This window comes from Chrysoperla carnea, chromosome 1, assembly GCF_905475395.1.
Source record: "Chrysoperla carnea chromosome 1, inChrCarn1.1, whole genome shotgun sequence".
NCBI lineage: Eukaryota > Metazoa > Arthropoda > Insecta > Neuroptera > Chrysopidae > Chrysoperla > Chrysoperla carnea.
In genome coordinates, this window is record NC_058337.1 from 27,985,908 (window position 1) to 28,005,810 (window position 19,903).

The following is a 19,903-nucleotide window of genomic DNA, read 5'->3' on the forward strand; positions in this document are numbered from 1 at the left end:
TATTCTATTGAGTAAGAGAATTTGATATAGCGATACTTGAGCAAAAATTTATTTTAAATGCAATGGTGGAAGCGATGAGAAGCTACAAAAAAGTTTATGTATAGGTACTATGTATTAGGTATTGAACTTCCGTAAAGTTTTTAACTTCTTTGCAAACGGCCAAAAATTTGTGAGGATGTCTAAAAACACTAAGCAACTGCGATATTGAGACAGTTGCATTTTTTAAGTTCTGGGCCATGCCAATTTTCATTGTCTCGCCTGCCATAAATTATTATATATCTACCTTATTTCACACTCTTTAAACACTTTCAACCTTCCTCCGATACCAAAAAAAGCGACGTGTTCGTAGACCTACACTATACAATTTTCAAAATGTCAGACTACTGACACTATCTCTTGTTGGCTGCCAGCCAAAATGTCGACAGGCTCGTAAAGTTGATTATCTTCTTAGTAGAGTATAAAGAAGGCAGATATTTATCAATTTTTAATAAAAAAATTGTCTCATTAAAAAACGCAGCTCTCTCAATAACTTACTATTTCAGGGTTAGATAATCCTATATTCACACAAATTTTTGATTTGAACCCAAAGATTGTACTCCAAAAAATGTACAGTAGCTTTACACCTGAGGTAGTGGAACCAATGAAGGGCGACTGATGGATATTGCCAATGATGTATATTTCGTGAACATGCGTAAAAACTATCACCGACAAAAAGGCAACGCTACCCATACACAAATACGCCTCCATTAACAAAAATTATTTTATTATAAGTAGGACATTTTCATACCAAATCGTTTGGAAATTCAATGAAAGGAAAGTTTCTGTTTTTTATTTGATAATTACCTTTTTTAAAGAAAAATTGACTCTGTCCACAACATCGCGGTACATTTAAATACACGTTCTATGAAATCAAGGCATATCAAGTTTGATCCTTTATCCCGAAATGTACCTAATTTCTAACTTAGAGCCCGTACTATGAAGTACCGTAATGTCCTTTATTGATTTTCTCGTGGCTTCATGATGTTATCTCAATATATAATGTACATAAAATAATAACGAATATACTTTGACCGCCAACGTATAACGCGATCATAGAGAGTGGACTGTGAGCTGGTGAACAGACAACGAACAGCCCTTTTTAACAAAAAAAAAAGAATAAAGCGTAATAGTGAACATAACGACGTGTAGTATACAAATAATAACACATTATAAGGATTCCAATTCAATGACGGTGTTGTCGTCGTTTGGACGACGCTATACAGAAAGTCTAGCAGAGTTATTACAAAACACCACCAACCATATTCGTGGATGAATCATTTTCATTCTGTGTGTGTTTGTGTTTTTTTTTTCATTTCATTTCATCATAATGTGTGGTATCTATCCTTGTTGAACATGTAATAAATATTGCATGACAAATCGTTTTTCTGAGAGACTCACTAGAGATTTTACAATATGTGTATCTACAGACAGTTCAAATATTATGAACGTAGTCCAACTATTATTTAGAGGAAACATCTAGCCTTGGGACCTTGGACAGTGACATCTGATTATAAAGTTGTATTTTACGGCGAACCCAAAACATTTTTGGAAAATCATCGATAATATTGCACTTTCACAGCTCTGGTTCAATTCATAGAGATTTGTAACTTACCGCTTACGATTCATTTCTCGAAATGGCGAAAATATTTAGCGTTGGGAAGTATAACTAAATAATTTTAAGCACCAATAGCTCATTTGAAAACTTATACTTTCTAGTTTGGGAATCTACGGATCAAAATTTTTTATCACCACTTACCGCTTTGCACGAAAGGATGAGCAATGTTATCCCTATATTTTATATGACGTTTATAAGCGTACCAAAATTTTTAAAATTATTTTACATCAAATGTGTACAACAAATCTGCTTAAAAGCTTGAAAGCTTGTTTATTTTTGTTGAAAATGAGCTATACAAAATTCCCGTACGAGCTTTTTGAACCAAGATTCTGGATATCACTTCTGGATTTAAAATGCTGTATCTTGAAATAATCATCTGACTTAAATTTTTTTCACATCATTAGAAAATTTGAACTGCCTTCTGCTAAGCCCCGGCATATCGTTTTGTAAAAAAAAAAAATCAAAAAACATCATTTTGTCATATTTTAGGCACAGGCAATTTGAAACAATTTTTATACCATGTATATATGAAATATACATAGTATATTAAGTTTCGTCTCAAGTTTGTAACGCTTAAAAATATTGATGCTACGAAAAAAATTTTGGTATAGGTGTTCATAGAATCACCTAATTAATCCATTTCCGGTTGTCCGTCCGTCCGTCTGTGGACACGATAACTCAAAAACGAAAAAAGATATCGAGCTGAATTTTTACAGCGTACTCAGGACGTAAAAAGTGAGGTCAAGTTCGTAAATGAGCATCATAGGTCAATTGGGTCTTGGGTCCGTAGGACCCATCTTGTAAACCGTTAGAGATAGAACAAAAGTTTAAATGTAAAAAATGTTCCTTATAAAAAAATAAAAAACTTTTGTTTGAAACATTTTTTTGTAAACATCACTGTTTACCCACGAGGGCGTTAATTAGGTGCAAATTTTATAGTATGTATTAATATAGGAATATCTGTTGTGTGTGTGTCTATTTAAAAGTGAATACCTTTTCTTATTTACGTGACGTCAAAAAAACAAACGATTGCGCATCAACACTGTCCATACATGGTATTTCAACAATTAACTCAGTCAATTGTTTGTTTTCACTTGTTAATTTTCTTTTTTTTTTAAGTTTTTTGAATGTATTGAATATATTTTTAAAATTTTGAATATATTTTTACCAAAACTTCGCCTTTCCTTTTCTCTCAATTTATATGCCACTGAACATAAGACAATTAATAGCAATTACTCAATAATCCAGGGTCAAATCAAAGCACTAAATATTTTTAAATTGTATAGTTCGAAAAAAATGGACATTAGCAAAACCTTTTCATTAATAAATCATAAATTAAATGAGCTGAACGGTTAGTTTTATAAAAAAGTTTATGGCAAATAAAATATGCAAAATTATATTCTCTACAATAATGGTACCGATGAGTTTTGTCCCCAAATGCGTAGTTTCCGAGATATCAGCCAAAAGCGCCAAAAGCTTTTTTTGCATAGCACAACAAGCTCCACTGGAAGTGATTCCAAACCTTTTTTAGAAAAATTCGAACGGTAATTTAGTACGAAGTTAAATTATGTTTTTACTGACCTATGTAAAAATTATGTTTACAAGCCTATTTTCATTTTTCTTCACTTTGATTATTTTCTTCATAAATTCATGCATGGAAATTTCTAGCATTTGTCCCCTTTATAATGTTTCAACTTTAAATAAATGCAAATCTATTGATTGTTGTCTTTATCTAACATTCTAAACATCTATGTCAATCGATCTTTGTTTAATAATATTTTATACTTTTAGATAGATAGATACTCAAACTGTAAATTTTTTATCTTATATATCATTATCTTTGTTTATTTTCCAATACATTTATTAATATTTATCTCTCTCCTGTTGTGACTTAATTTTATCAATAATTTTCAATATATCTGTGTATTATACCTACATACATGCAATTGCGTTATCAACTTTTAATGTTCAGAAAAAGATGACTTTTCCAATCATTTGAAAAATACATAGCTATTACATGTACATTTAAGTCTATCTTTGTTTAACTTATATTGTATGTTTATGTTTTCTGTCTTTATTTATCTAGTTTACTGCATAATTGTATAGTTACTAATATTTTGCTATTGTTACATATATTTTATACATGCAGGTGTATCTGTTTATGTATGAGTATAATTTGAAGGTATTGTCCTGCCAATATATACTTATCAAATTTTATCGTTTTTGGAACACTACTGTTCGAGAGTATACATTTTAGGACGGTTGAATATTGGATATTTCTTTCTTTATTGAACTTTTGTAGGGATGAGGCATGTTAAAAACCTGAGAAAAGTTGGGTTTACTACTGCTGGAATGCGCGCTAGTAAAACAACTAAGTTTGTGTTTCATAAATTAAAATTAAACCACACTAAAATGAATAGAAACCGTTTTTTTTTTAATGTTAGAATAATGTCTGGCGCGGTGTTAGCGGTAGCAAATGTAAAACTTAACGGTAACGGTGACACTCTAAAAAAGCATGAAGAGCGAGTTCATAAAATCTGTTTTTAATGATTTTAAAATCAAAAATTTCACAATTCCTTACCTAATTTCAATTGAATAAAGCCTTATTTCGACCCCTGCTTCTATTAAACCATGTGTTTCAGGTTTTTAATTGGAAACTATTCAAACTCATTTTCTTCTTTTAAAAGTAAAGTGAATTCTAACTTTTTTTTTTTTTTATCCTCATACCATATGCAGGGTGTCCTTTTTAGAGAGATCATATCAAGATATGATCTCTCAAGCAGATATTTTATTGAATTTTTTGGAATTTTTTTTCAGATTTCGCTGAAACATTTATACGAAATAACAATTTTGATACGAAAATAAAAATTCGTAGCTCAGGAGCTGCGTTAGCTTAGCAAATTTCTTCAGACATTAAAAAAAATATCACATTTTTCTTAAAATCGAATATTGCATTTTTTAATTTTTCAAAAATTTTTATTTCGAAAATTAAACGTCTAGAGAAAAAATTTAAAAAAACCTTAAAACTGAAATACAAAAATATTATTATTTTGAAAAAATTCAAAATTTTGTAAAATTTGCACTTTTTTGAAAGGGTAGTTGAGAGATTAATAAAATATTAAGTGTAGCATTTTTGAAAATTAATTCTGTGAGCCAAATAAACACTTAGGTACCCAAAATAATTTATATAGGTAATTAATTTGTCTGAAGAGATAATTATATTTTCCAATCCATGTTTCATCGCCGATTTAATTAATTATAATAATGAGCCAGATATCAGGATTAAAATTCAATAAAGTTTACAGATTCTAACAAATATTTCTTAATTTAATGATATTTGGTAATTTCACAAAATTTTGACATAATTAATCAAGAAAAAGAGAAAAATTTCTGGCTGTAAAAGAAATTTTGATATTTTTAAGATACCTACTCAATTATTACTAGCCACTCCGATAAGAATCTAGAAACAAACAATTTAAACACAGGGTATAAAAATAAATAATGATTATTATGATTATTGTAAACGCGGTGAATTGAGTGAGTGAGTAAAATAAGTGTAGTGTTTGTAACCAGGTAAGCATTATACGCCGGTCTCTAGTTGGTTATAGCTATTCAAAAACCGCTGAGCATATTTTTAGTCAAAAAATTTTCAAATCGCCTAAAAGAAAGGTTTATTTGTGGTAGTTTCTAATGCGCTTTTCAACCTCAACAAGTTGCTTAAGTTAATTTTTTTCACTAAACCAGTCCAGAAAATAAACCGTGGCTCTGATCATTACGCCAGTAACCTCAATTGTTTGATATTTATTTTAACTTCCCAATAACGATTAAAAAATTTTTTTTCATACCTGATCGCCAATTATGTCAATACAAAACTGAAACTGCTTGATAATATTTAACTTAAATCTAAAAGGTGTTCGGAAAAGGGTAAGATTTCGCTATACATAGGCTTTTACTTAACAGTCTAGCTTTCCCTAAAGGATGTAAAACCCATGACATCATTTAAGTGTTTTGTATCAGCTTTTATTGATAATATAAACGGCGATTTTTGACCTTTTGATCTAGAGACTGATCCAATAGGAGTACATACGATTGCCTCCAATTTTGAAAAGAATCATTTTCATCAGTAACTTAAATCTAAAAAATAAAAATAAAAATCATTGGACGAGTGGCTTTAAAGATCGTATACGTGGTTTAGTATCTTATATCTCTGAACGATGCCTCAGAAACTCAATAGTAAAACCTCCAAATTTTTGTCACTTTGGATAACTTAGGATAAATTATTAGGACGGTAGGACCCAAACAGCATAAACTATACACCTTTTGACGACTATATAAATATTCTTTAAAATATTAACATAATCGTTCGGAAATAAATTTCATACAGAATCCAGAAAATACAAAAATCGACGCTATCTTGGGGATATAAAAAAAGGTATTAAAATAAAAAACCTCAAAAATACCTACTCATAAAAAGTTTATATTGAACCCTCCTTTTTTTTCGATATCTTAATCTCATGGCGCTCTTTATTATGAGTTGGTTAAAGGCACGCCGATGAGAAAGTGATAAAAGCTTAACTTGCACTCTTTTTTAGCTTTCGAATCAATTGACAAGTGAAAACAAACAATTGACTGAGCTAATTGTTTAAATAGCCACTGTAAAAAGTGTTGAATGTCATTGCCTTACTTTTAATACCTTCATTAGAAAAGTTTAAAAAACAACAACAATATTTGTTTTAATTTTCGAACATTACGAAAATTTATTAGAATTTTTTTTTTTTCAAGAATTTTTCAAAAGATCACTAGTTGAAGCTACTTGCAAATTTGCAACTACCTACATAGTTTTGGAGAAAATAGCCTCCAAAGTTTTGTCCTAATTTGCGCCCTCATGGGTAAACAGTGATTTTTACGAAAAAAAGTTTCATGCGAAAGTTGTTTATATTATGGGTCTTACAGACCTAAGATTCAATTGATTTTGGGCTCGTTTACGAATTCTAACTCAGTTTTATGTCCTGAGCGAGCTATAAAAACTTCAGCTTGATATCCGTTTTTGAGTTATCGTGTTTACACACAGACAAGCGGAAATGGACTAATTAAATGATTTACGAACACCTGTACCTAAATTTTGTTCGTAGCATCAATAGTTTTAATCGTTACAAACTTGGGACTAAACTTAGTATACCTTGGTATCTATTTCATATATACAGGGTATAAAAACCTTAGGTAATAATTTTCAGCATTCTACCGTCACTTTTCAACAGTCTTAGTTTTGTGATGATTTCATGCGTGTTATTAATATCGAGAAAATCTGTAGTAGTATTAAAACTAGACCTAGACGCCCCAAAAGAGTAAAACTTCAGTAACTCAAACATATTCATTGTATAAGAACTGGCATCGTCACGAAAATATTGATTTTTTAGGTATTTCATTTCTTATTGAATTCAGGTAGAATGAAGTATGCCCGGTAACTAAAAGCGGTTTACTGTATTTATTGGTGTGCATTCCCAAAAAATCAGTATGAAAAGAAATATACGAAATTTAGCCGTCAAAATAAACAGTTAGCAGTTAAAATAAAACTCTCAAAAACGTTGCCAGCTCTCGTATTATCAAAACCGACTACTGGTAAAATATACTTAACACCAAAGAGAAAATAATAAACCCATCGTCGACAAAAGAGAGCTAGAGTAGCTACCAGGCTGCATACTTGCCAATGTACCTCACCGAGTCATCGTTGTTGTATCATTATACCTATATTGTTATTGTCGTCGCCGTCCACCAACATAAAAACGACGGACGAACGAACGAGAGCCGCCCGTTGTCATATCAGTTAGTCTGTCTGTCAGTCAGGTTTTTTTTTTCCAGTGAGCAGGTGATGGAGGGGATTCCGAGATGCTTGTGACACACGCAACATCTTCAGAGTAGAATATTATAGTACCTATGTAGGTATATTCTATAGTATTAAACTAAAGTTTATGTTGCATCCCCACTCCTAGAAAGTAACTCCGCCTCTGTACACACCAGCACAAAAACATAATATTACACATTTTCAGTTTTATACTTGATAATATACTACAAATACAGCATTTCAGTATGTTGTTATCAATTTACAGATATATTCATAGTCATACTTTAAATGTCACTAAAAATAACTTGGTTTAAAAAAAACTACAAGAACTATTACAAAAACTACTTAAGTCGTCTATCATCTAGGTTTTGAACACCCTATGGATCTCCGCCTCGAGATAATAATCCAATATCTTTGGTAGCTTCCCCTTCTTATATTTGTTACAAATTTCCTAGTCATGTATCTTTTCATATATCTCCATACTTGTCTATTTTATTATGCAAATTGTTTTCCAAATATTGTAAATTTATAATTTCCAATGGGGCTCAATCAGTATAATGCTGACACAGGATTTGGAAAAATAATTACAATTTCCGCCAATATGAGTTTATTCTTATTATACGTAACGCAAACATATTCAGGAGGGGAGGGCGTCTTGATTGGTGGAACATAACAGAAGGTGGCTATTCAATGTTCCTTGACAATTTTATTTTAATTTTTTGTGTTTGCCTGTTCGATTTTTATAAATTATTGTTAACTTCCCTGTATAGGAAGTTATTGTAATGAGTCCGATTTTTGAAATCGAAATTTTCAACGTATCTTTACGTTTCATGATGAGGACAAGGCATTTACTCCAATTTGGAGAAGAAGTATGAGTGTATTGCGAGAACTAAAAATTATATCAACTGCGTTGAAGTGTCGATCGAAACGTATTAACGGCAATATGATCTGAAAACAATTTCATAACATTCGGTCGAGTTATTTCGAGTCGGTCGAGTTTTATATTTATTAATACTTTTTTATTACTATTTATTATGCGGGGAAGTTATTCGTATGGATCTCAAGGGTCGCATCAGACCCTACTCACAGCTTGTTTATTTATGTAATGAAATTGTTACGTTATAAAAAGTCGAAATGTATTTTATGAATAGCTCCTCGAACGAATGATTTCGATTATTGGTAGCACACGGCAAGATATTCAGTAACCATACCCAAAATGACACAATTACTTTGAAATACTTAAAAATTAAAATAAGCAAACGATAGTAACTTCCTATTCGTGTAACATTAAATATAAAAAGACCAAAGGATGAATAAAGGCCAAGGAGTATAAAATTTACCCATCGATATAATTATGCCAATTTTCGACAAAACTACGACAATAGCCATTAAATGATCTTATGATCTTAGGCTGGTCTCTGTTACAGTATCCGATATTATCTGACCATTGCTTTAGTTATTTAAATAATGACCTTCTAAGACCTTATGGTGAATTAGTTACAATTCACATGTAATGAAATAGACAAGTAGTGAATTAAATAAAGCCTTTTCCTCCAAGTTGGCTGATTTGGTTCGCGGTATACTGAGAAATTGATTTGCAGAACCTGTAAAGAAGAAAAGTTTCTTTTTACTGAAAATTAACTTATATGTATTTGACACTGACATCAGCAAAATACATACAAAAGCATGTGAGTGAAACATCTTACTAAACAACATTTGTATTTAAATACCTTCTGTTTACTGTAATACACCGAGTTTGCAAAAATAATTAATTGTTTTTACGTTTATACTTTTTAGTTCAAAAAAATACAAAATTTGAAATTTTTTTATCGTCTGTGGTTTAAAAGTTATTGAAATCTTATACTCCTGTTACAATAGTTTTTTTTCTACTGACAAATATTTCTAAGCACAAATATTTCTAAGCGTTAAAACATAAGATAACTATGAATTTAGCTAAGTGTATCTATCAGATCTTATTTAAAGAATATTAAATCACATTTAAAGAGAAAAATAATTTTTTGTTAACTATTATCACAAAAACTTATTCTCTTCTAAAAAAGAACTGGTTTAAGTAGGAAGATAAGTTACCCTTCTATTTAGGGTCATAGATTATACAAAATAAGAATTCCGCTTAGATATAAATTATTACAACAGGTGATAATAATTTCCCCTTGAATAAAACGACTATGAATACTACACAACACAGTGTATAAGTATAAAATTATGATATTGTATATGAGAATACCCCTACTTATAACAGCTATTGAATTTCTCCTCATTAGTTTGCCCCACTAAACAATAGAATCTTTTGACCATTACTGAGAGAGATTATCTTTTGGAATACGTCCTATGATCAGCTTCAGAAGTCCACACAAGATCTTTGTGATGTGATCATGTTATTTTTTTATGTTATTTTTTGATTTTTCAAATAAACAAAAATATCCACATTTTTATTATATTTAAAATATAAAGTCAACATTATAACAATAATAAAATCAAATAAGACTTTTTTTTGTTAATTATTATCTTTTTAAAGACTTTTTTTGTGAAAAATTTACAATTATTTTTTTGTTGTGATGTAAAAAAAAAGCCGAATATAATTTTTTTTTCTGTGAACATTTAAAAATAAACAATTTTTTTTGTATATTATAATTTTGTGTAGTTTGAAAAATAGTGTTAAAAAATTTTCATTCTTCGAAAAAAAAACCATGTGCCTTTTAAAGACAATGGAAATTTACGATATGTAATTTTTCCAAAAATGGATATAATTGATTTTAATAAATATGGTAAGTAATTTTGCTTAATCTTTTATAATTTATCAATATTTTTATAGAAAATTCCAATCTTGAAAAGTTTTTATAAGATGTTGTATTTAAAATATATCCTGGCCGGAAAAAACAATTAATTAACACTTAATTATTTCAATTCAACATAGTTTTGTGATTTTATTTGTATTTTGGCAAATTATAACAGATTTTAGAGCTTATCGAAATGTTATCGAATTTATTTCGTCTTAAATTGTAATATTATTGTTTTCAAAAAAATCTATATTATCAAAATTGAATTGTTTTGTTTTTATCAATTTTAAGATTAATTTTATGGGACAAAAAAAAAAAGATTTTTTGTCAAAACAAAAACACTTTAATTATTATAAAAATAATGCTCGAAAAGGGAAAAAAACGCAGAAAGTTTTTTTTATTTTATTATCTACAAAATTAGTACTATCTGGTTTTATGTTTTCCTGCATCGTTGTCATAGTAACTGCAGCGTCGGATTATAGATTTACGCCGGGCGTTAGAGCTATATGGCGTCCATGATAGAGGTAGCTCGAAGCTGCGGCAGGTGTGTAAAGGGGCGTTTTATATATATAAATGGTGGACGTTACTCTCGTATATTGAGAGGGTGGAATACTTGGTTATATTATAGGGGTTCTCTGGTGTACTATGTGATGGTGTATGAGCTTGCGAGATATTGAATTGGGAGGAGACCTAATTCTATATATAGAATTCGAGCTATACCTTGTTGTTGGTGGCTGGGCTGATGACTGTGTATATATATATATATATATTTTCTAGCTCACATCATGCAGCATATAATAATCTCCCAAAATCGAATCTCGAATATATCTTTTCTAGGTACGAGTTTTGAAATGCGCATGTTTTCTGTAGCAATATGTATACAGTATGAGAATTTTCTAAAATGTCTTGTTTTTTCTATCAATTTAATCATGCATTTTATCAAATGGTTTAAGCAAGAAACGGATATTGATTAAAATTAATCCAAAAAGATTTCCCAACCCCTTTATTGCACCTCTTTTATCTTTTTGAAACTATTTTTGTTTTCAATTGTTTTTATAGTTCGGAAAAATAAGTTTTTATCAATAAAAAAAATTTTCAAGTATATTATTATTGATTAAAGTTTTTCACTAATTTTCCGATATCAAATTATATGATCTTGAAACAAAAAAAATTGTTCTTATATAAAAGAAAATTGCCTACTCAGACATTTTCTATTTAAATTTAATCAGTTCTAAGTAATCTACAATTTTCTTAGAATTCTTTTTTCCCCCGCAATGCAAAAAAAACCTATACACAAGCAACACACACACACAAAGTAGATTCTCTTTCTTTTTAACATGTATACGAAAAAATAGTTTATCTCATTTCATTTCATAATAAAAAATAAAAAAAAAAGGTAATTTTTCACAAAGGAAAAACAGTTATTGTATTATTGTGTGTAGCTTTGTACATATAATAAAAATTTTTCTCAGTAACGATCGATATTAAAGCATATACAGATGAATAACAATAGACGTGTATAGAGGGTTCAATAGGAATAAACTGGTACGAAAATTAACAAGAAAAAATTTTCTTTTCTATAAAAAATTTTCAATACATCCACGAATTCATTTATCATTATGTGAAAATTAATTTGTTCGTCTTCGGTTTTTGCGTGTATCATCCTCAAAGATACCCATTCATTTAATAATATTCAAACTTTACAATTATTTCCAAATCTACAAACAGACAACTAAAAAAAAATGTGAAAATTCTTATAATAAAATAAATAATTTAAAAAAATAAAAACCCGGCTGCGTTAAATCAAATCTGAAGAGAAACACACAAGTCCAGTCGTTTACATTGAAACTTTAACAATCGGAACCGATTATTGGTACAATTGAAGGTAGTCTAGATTTTAATGGGCCCCAACAAAGTCGATATATAAACAATTTGACTGTTTTTTTTCTTTCAGAGTTTATATAACGCAGTCGGGTTTTTAATTTTTTAATTAATTTATTTTATTTAAAAATTTTTAGTTTCCCGGCACTAAAAAAACCTCTTATTCTATATTAAAACTTTTTAGACCATTTATTATTCCCAATTTTTGTAATCCCTTTTGAATTTCCTTTATTTTGATACCCTACTCTATAGATTTGGTTAATTTTTCCTTATTAACGAAATTCTATTTCGCGCCAAAAATCCGACATTTTGTTTCTTTTTTTCAAATACCTATCTAAGGATATTTCGATTTTTTAAACGAATACTACCGAATACCTTAACTGTCGAAATCGATTGAGCCGTTGGGAAGATATGAGGTAATTAAGAAATTTACAAATATACATACATACATACACTCCTTGATAGTCGGGTAAAAAGCGGAAAAATTTACAAATTTTGAGTTAGTGAAAAAATTTGAATTCTAAAGATGCGATATCATTTTAAGCTGTATTTAATGACAATGTGTCCGTAAATATAGTCCCTCAAATATATATTTTCGAAATTGTATTCGCCATTTCTGAAACAATATAGGCAATATACATTACATCTATGTAGATTTTGTACTTTATTATAATCATAACTCCTACCGTGTCTGTCAAGATGCATCTTCTGAAATTTATTTTTAATAGTTCAATAATTTTTTTAATATAATTACAAGTTAAATTTACAAAATTAAAAAAACCTCCGACAAATTTTTCGGGTACGGAATCCTAAACTCGTACTTTAAACATATCTAAGAACATTCTCCATTAAATTACCTTCTTCCTTAAAGCTTTTTCCAAACTGAGTCGATTTTGAAGATCATCGCCAATGTTTTAGTTTTTTCGGGTACGGAACTATAAACTCGTAGAGACATAGCTAAGAACACCCCCCATTAAATTACCTTTCAAACGAAAAAAAAAAAATTCAAAATCGATTCATCCGTTTAGGCGCTACGGTGCCACAGACAGACACACACACATAGCGGTCGAACTTATAACACCCTTTTTTTTCAGTTGGCGGGTTAAAAACTTCTAGGAAATGGTTAAAAATAATCAAGAATTCTGCTATTAACAAAAAATTGACTAGTTATTTAAAAAAATATGAACGTTTTACATCCTCGACGCTTGAATAGTGCAGGGGAGTCTTTTAAAATATGTGTACGCACTGACATTAATTTACATGAGTAATTGGGTATTTTTTAGTTGATCCGTACTTAGAACTATTTATTCTTGGAATTTTATATTTTATAAGTAATCGAAGAACCTTAATTTCAAGAATATAATATTATTTTGTTTTGAAAAAATAAATAAATAAAAACAATGGACCTCATCTTCATGGAATTATTTATTAATTGTTTGTTTATATTGTATATTATAGGCATGACGCAAAATTCGTCATTTTGCTTAAACTCCACATATATTTAGTCAAAAATTAAATTGCTGTGTTAAAGGACGCCGAAATATTATAGAGTGTTCCAAATGCCACCATGGGGGAAGGGAATGTACCTATTTTAATAAAATTTACCGTTACACAGTAATTGCAAGAAAATATGTATACTTAACTGCTTGATAGTTACTTTAATTTTTAAGCAGTCAAATACTTATTGTCTTGAATTAAGGCTCCAGAAATATTTACTTGTTATAAGAACATCAAAAGCGTAATTTGATCAAAAGTGCCACTATGCAGAGTCTCGTTAATGAGCCGAAATCGTTCATTACACGATCTTGGCTCGGATACTTTTTGGCCAGTTATGTATCGATTTCATTTCGAATATATGTATCGATGTCGTGAAGAACAGTTTTATTCAGATTAATTTGGCTAACTCTAGGATCATTTTGATTCATGAATTTCAAACTTTTCTATTCATACAATAATTAACAGAGACTTACAACCCGCCAACTGGCGATAATAATTCGTACTAATTAAAACAGGATGTGGACCCGTTTTCAGTAGTTCCAATTTAGACCACCAGATATCAAAATATTTTTAAAGGTCAGTCAAAATATTCAAATTCAAATCCGATAAATTCCGCCAACTGGCAATAAAAATTCGTATTAATTGAAACAGGAAGTATACTGCTTTTTCAGTAGTTAAAATTTAGACTAGGGCTACTCACCATTTATCAATTAGAAAAAAGTAATTGAGGACCAAAAAATAAAACAAAGATTAATTTGAGATTTGATGCTTTCTAACCTTCTTATACAAATGATTTCATTTTGCAGACTCCTCCGAAAATATTCATTTGACCATTTCTGAATCTATTTTAGGTAGTTTCGGCATAATATCTGGTATGTTGAACGAAGAAATTATCTTAAAACTTTAATCAATCCTTTTTATTGACCTTGTCGAGAAGCTTAATAATAAAACGAAAAGTGCCTAAATTTGTATTGACATTAAGAAGAATGACGAGAATTAAGATATGATGTCTGCGACATATATTCAAAGTATGACACATTAACATCCGATTTTTGTACTGTTTCCTGAGTCATCATCATATCATGATGACCACAATTTGAACGAACCTGTCCAATATATGTATATTTAATGTGGTTTTAGAATTTAATCTAAAATAAAATTATTTTTATTCATTAAATTGTTTAGTAATTACAATTTGATTTTTTTAATCAATCAAATTGATAAATAAATGAATAAGATTTTTTTTATAATCATTTGATTTTATATGTTTACGTCAATTATTTTTTTTTTTGCAAAAATAAAATATGCTGAAGAAGTAATGGATGAAGTAATTAGTAAAAATCGATATAAAAAATTTTAAATAAGTGATATATAATAAGTATCATTAATTGTTTAAATACTTATCACATACTAGTATCTATTAGGCTTACGAAAAAATTCAAATAAAAAAAAATTTCTTGATTGAAGTAAATGCATTTACTTAGTTGGTAAATTATGACAAGGAAATACTTCTTGAGTTAATGATCTCGAAATACTTCATAATCGTCTTTTATGACGCATTTGAGGTTACTTACCGGCCATTCGAAACTTAACAAGCATTTGAATATAATCAATTTCGCAGAAGAACGACGATCTCTGCAGATTTTATCATGAAATTGAGGAAACCGTAGTGCACATTCTGTGTGAATGCGAAAACGTCTTTTTCAAACGATACCATCACTTACGATGAAACGATTTTCACTCAAGTGAAAGAAATAAAGTGTCGCCTAGAAATATACTAAAGTATAGGTATTCGAGCTATAGGACTTCTGAACTACCTTTGTATCAAAGGACATGCAATAAATAAAACTGGTTCCAATACAAAAGTCCTCGTACTTGTGGTACTATAAGACAGATGTGGTCTGAGTACAATCGTAGGCGTTCCGAAGATCTTATATCGTTTCCAAGGGATTCTATTAGCAAAGTTGTTGCGGCTATTACAGGACATTGGCTGGGCTACAGGCATGCTGAACGCCTGGGCCTGACAGTGTATCACGACTATTGCAGGAGCTGTCACAGAGGAGAAGAGGAGCAGACAATGTCTCATCTTCTCTGTCACTGTCCAGCCATGAGAAGATGGACTTTTTTGAACCAACCTCTCTTTGACGATCTCTCCGACCTAAAGTCCGTCGACATCAAAGCACTCCTGCTGTTCATAAACATGGAGTAGTGGCCGGGATGGGCCAACTCTTTTTTCGGTATCACAACGAACTCAATGGTTTAAGTATGTCCCACCCCAGGACAGCCATTCTAACCTAACCTATCTCAGAGATTCTGGAAATGTCAAGGAATTTCAGTCACGATTAGGGAAACTGATAATAAATTGAGTCTCAGCGGCTGAACTTTTGTTACAGAATTCTTTATCGATATCTCAAAGTTCTCTGCAGTATTAATTTTAACTACAAAATCTTGGTTTTGTGGTTAGTACCGTTTGATTGCCACCCACATTGTTCTTGCTTTGTGATATAAAAGAAAACAAAAACTACGGGATGATTATACTAAGACCTGTGTTATTACCTCTCGATAAATACGTTTTAATGTAAGTAAGTGCGGGTATTACGCGCACCAAATGGATTTACCTGTATGTACGTGTTGTATGTATAGTGGTACCTTCGATGAAAAAGAAGAAGTGTGGTGGTGCACTGCGCGGCGTGTTTGTTACAGGCGTGTTATGATGTAATTTGTGAGAAAGGTGTTATTGTCTATTTCGTTTTTCTATGTTGTTTGTGTTGATTTTGATATATTCTTGTTGCTATGGCAACGCAACCGATTCAAATGGACAGACAAACAGATAGACTTGTTGTTTGAAAATGTTATTATACTATATAGACGTATATTTTCTGGTCAGAAGATAGGTATAGATATGTAGTAGGTACTTTTAAGTTAGGAAGCTAGCTAGCCTTCCTTTATTTTGTCTATGTATGTATGTGTGTATAAGCTAGATTGTTAGCTGGGTTACCTTCGTATGTATAGCTCCTCTGCACCAACTCAATAAGACGTGGTGATGACTAAACGATTTTCTGTGATGATTGTATATTGTATATACATGCATGCTGACTAATGCTCTGACTGACTCTTCGTCTCTTGTTCGTTGAAATAGAATTGACTTCAGAACTACTGTAGCCATTTCTATTAAAATTAGTTTGCTGTAAATTTGATGTCTAATTTTATTTCTATTTAGTTCTAACTTCTTGGGATATTTTCTATACGATCTTAAAAATGATATTCATTTGAAATTTAACTGGGAGAATTAATCCATACTTCCATACTAACATTATAAATGCGAAAGTAACTCTGTCTGTCTGTCTGTTACTCTTTCACGCCTAAACGGCTGAACGGATTTTGATGAAATTTGGTATGGTGATAGATGATAACCTAGAAATGGTCATAGGCTATAAATAATCACGCCATCGTTCTTAGGGGGTAGGCAGTAGGCAGATAACTAAATTGAGTTAGTGATTTTTAGTCGTTTTTGTTGGGACTTTTGCTCTTTCACGTCTAAACGGCTGAACAGATTTTGATGAAATTTAGTAAGGTAATAGATGGTTACCTAAAAACGGATATAAGATCAAAATGACCACGTCATCGTACTTAGGGGGTAGGAAGTAGGCAGAAAACTGAATTGAGTTAGTGATTTTTTTATGGTTTTTGCTGGGAGTTTTGCTCTATCGTGCCTAAACGGCTGAACGGATTTTGATGAAATTTAGTTAGGTGATAGATAGTAACCTAGAAAAGGATATGGAATATGGGGGGAGGGGTGAAAGTGGGAATGTTGCCCAGCAAAGCGGGTAGTTCACAGCTAGTATATTATATAATCTATGTTTTAGTACATAAGATAAAGTTAGAAGTTTGAGATATTTGTTTTCATAAAATTTTTCGGTTGATAAAAAACATATCTTCTAAAAAATTGTAAAAAATTTTTTAATTTTGCAATACTTCAAAATAGATAATGGTGTTTAACCTCCGCTCCTCAGATATACACGTGGCCTCTATAACAGAGGCCACTCACATCATTTTTTTTTTAAATCTTTACTTATTTAAACTATATCCGAATATTTATAAACTATATCTGGAAAAATATGTAATTATCTCAAACATTGCAACAGTAATTTCTATAACTTTCTCAATTATTTCTCTATTTTTGTATAAATTTTTTTATGTTTTTTAAGGTATAAGTACAATTTTTATGATGCAATTTTTTCAATATTAAAAATCATTAAGAATCTTTCTTTTTAGAGAGCTTGGATCACAGCCAAATATTATCTAAGTTGTGAAATGTATGACTAAGTATTTTGAAATATCATAATTTTTTCTTTTTAAGTAATTATTGCATTAAAATTGATTAAACAGGGATGGACTTAAATTTTTTTCATTTTTCAAATAAATTTCATTTATCCAAATTAAGACATGTTATCTAAAATTTAATTAATTTGGAGTACTTATCAAGATTTTGAAGAAAATTTTTCAAGAATCTCGGAAATGGCTCCAACAATTTTCGATCTAGCTAGGTTTCATTTTTAGAAAACGTCTTTTTTCGAATGTCGATAAAAAAGTGTTTTACGACGTAAATATAGGTACACTCCGTTGTTTTGTAATGCATACTCGAAAACTCTATTCTTATCAAGCGTCTAACTTTTTGATTTTCAACTAAGAAACTTTTTTAGTTCAATGAAATCAAAATAATTTAGAAATAACTTATTTACTACATTGTGAAACTGAAATTACAATTTTTTTAAATATATATTAAAATTGAATATAATTAATCATAATTTACTACCTGGATCTGAAATCCGCTGAAGATGATGCCCATTAACTTATTATTATTTAAAAATAAAATACAATTTTTCATACATTTTAACTTGATTATATTATATTTATTAATAAAATTTGATAAATAATATAAATATATTTATTTTTTCGGGGGAGACGATTAACAAAAAGTGAATGGTACTACGTGGTCGCGTCGTATTTATTTATTATCTACCCTAAATTTTAAAAGAGTTAGTGATGGTGAGATCATTATTATTATGTGAATGTGACTCCTACGTTTTTCAAACTGGGGTATATTTTATATATCTGTATATAATATACAGGTAACTTTCTGGTGTGTGTCTGATTACACAGTTTATTGTATTTTCCCATGATTATATTCTAGAGAATTGCCTGTGTACTAAAAAAAAAAACATGCACTTACTCCGTTTTTTTTTTCTAGATATTTTTCCCCCAGGTAATTTATTTTAATATCATCATCTGCTTCTAGCCAGCGAAATGTTATGATATAATGCAATTATATAATTTTTTTTTATCAGTTTCATGTAATTTTTTTCATAGAAAACTTTGGTAGCTAATGCACCTGGTGAATTTTTTCGATCTGACTGTTAATATTCTCTCAAATATGACAATTTTTTTTTTTTTGAAGGAGAGGAAGAGTTTACATATGTGTTTTTATCTTTTGTTAATACAAATATATTATTTAATGCCTAATTGTGCGGGTGTTTTGGATAAAAAAAATAAACGCTGGTTGTTTTTTTAACGATCAATTGTACCTATACATTGTAGCTGTGTATTGTATATTATGTACGCACCTAGTGCCGAGCACGCTGTTTAGTGGCAGGTGATTATCTGTTTGTAATAATTTTTAACGGACATTGCTTCCTTAAACGTCTGTGAAATAATTATTATCATATTTTATTTTTTTTTAGAAATAATTTTCATAAAATATCGGTAGAATACATAAGTTGCCAGAAAATATTTTTATCGTTAGTGCGACTTTTCTCTAAAGAAGTAACTAGCGAAAAATTGTTATTATTTTATTAACAAGTGAAATTTAAAAAATACAAAAAATCCTCGACATTTTTTTCGGGTACGTAACCCTGAATTCATACTTGAAACATATCTAAGAACACTCTCGTTAAATTACCTTTTTCCTTAGAGCCTTCTCCAAACTGAACCGATTTGAAAATCATCACCAATTTTTTAGAATTCCGAGTACGAAACCCTAAACCTGCGCTTGAAACGTAGCTTAGAACACTCTCCATTAAATTGCCTTTCAAACGAAACATAAAAAAAATCAAAATTGGTTCATCCGTTTATTCGCTACGATGCCACAGACAGGCACACATAGCGGTCAAACTTATTACACCCCTTTTTTGGTTCGGGGGTTAAAAAAGAGAAAAATTATTATTTTATTCC

The 19,903-nt window shown here is 30.0% G+C and overlaps 1 protein-coding gene across 1 annotated transcript in view; it reads left to right on the plus strand.

Moving 5' to 3' along the window:
• Positions 1–10,254: 10,254 nt before the first annotated feature.
• Positions 10,255–19,903, plus strand: part of LOC123301266 (ras-responsive element-binding protein 1) — a 36,907-nt gene continuing 27,258 nt past the window's right edge. The window contains exon 1 of the mRNA XM_044884004.1: positions 10,255–10,282. The gene's annotated coding sequence lies outside the window, so the exon portion shown is untranslated. The remainder of the gene's footprint in view (positions 10,283–19,903) is intronic.